The sequence below is a fragment of the Nestor notabilis genome, unplaced genomic scaffold (assembly GCF_000696875.1).
Source record: "Nestor notabilis isolate BGI_N333 unplaced genomic scaffold, ASM69687v1 scaffold17763, whole genome shotgun sequence".
In the NCBI taxonomy this organism is placed as follows: domain Eukaryota; kingdom Metazoa; phylum Chordata; class Aves; order Psittaciformes; family Psittacidae; genus Nestor; species Nestor notabilis.
In genome coordinates, this window is record NW_009923495.1 from 509 (window position 1) to 1,543 (window position 1,035).

Genomic DNA, 1,035 nt, shown 5'->3' on the forward strand with positions numbered 1-1,035 from the left:
CATGAGCTTCCCCTCCACTGCAGCCATGCCCCAGCAGTGCCCCCATCCCAAAACCAGAAAAAGGGGACCCAGCGTCCCCTTCAACAAGGTGCTGGGGACACCTGGGGGCCCAGGGAGAAAGAAACCCTCAGCACAACCATCTTCTTCCCCTCAGGCTGGCCCCCAAAAGCCAGGGAAAGCTGTGCAACCCTCTCTTCTTCCCACACACAGAACACCAGCAGTGCTTGGGCACAGCCACAGTAGAGACTCACTCCTTGTAAAAACGCTGGGTCAGGATGTGTGCAGGGGCCTGATGCCAGGAGAGAAGAGCCCCAGCCCTGCAGAGACCCCCCGGGTCCTGAGCACCCAGGGCCACCACAACGCTTCCCCTCGGGACGGGAGGGAGTAGGGGGACCTCATGGAGACACGCACAGCATTAGCCAGCGATCTCTGCCCGCTGCAGGTGAAGGGCAGCCCCTGTCTCCATGTATATCTATCGGGATAGATATACACACACGCGCAGAGGCATGGATCAGTTTTATTTCAGCCAGAAACTGTGGAGGCAACACAGCATTAAGAAAGAAAAAAAAGTCATGTTGTGAAGAGTCTGTGTGATGGTGACAGCCCCGGGCGAGGGGGGGTGTCCCCTGCTCCCCCAGGCCACGGGAGGGGTTTGCATAGCTCCAGCCAGGGGTTCTCTGCAGCGGGGGAAGTCCAGGGCTGCGGTGGAGGAGAAATGGCACCACAGCAGCTCCTCCAGCTGCAGAGCTGCCCAAAACAGGGTTTTCCTGGGGAAAGGTTTTCTCCCTTGAGGTAGAAAATATCATCCCAAGCTAATGAAGGCTAGGGACAGCCCCATGCAAAGGGGCACCAGGGGACGAGGGGTGCGGGGCCCTCCCTGCGGTGCCCCCTCACTCACCTGGCCACACAGACGACGGACAGAAGACAACAGAGAGGCCAGGCCGTGCAGGGACAGGGATCGCTCCCCGCCATCCGCTTTATTGACCCCCAGCCCTCGCTCCGTGGGGCGGCCGGTGGGGGGCAACGCACCCCCAG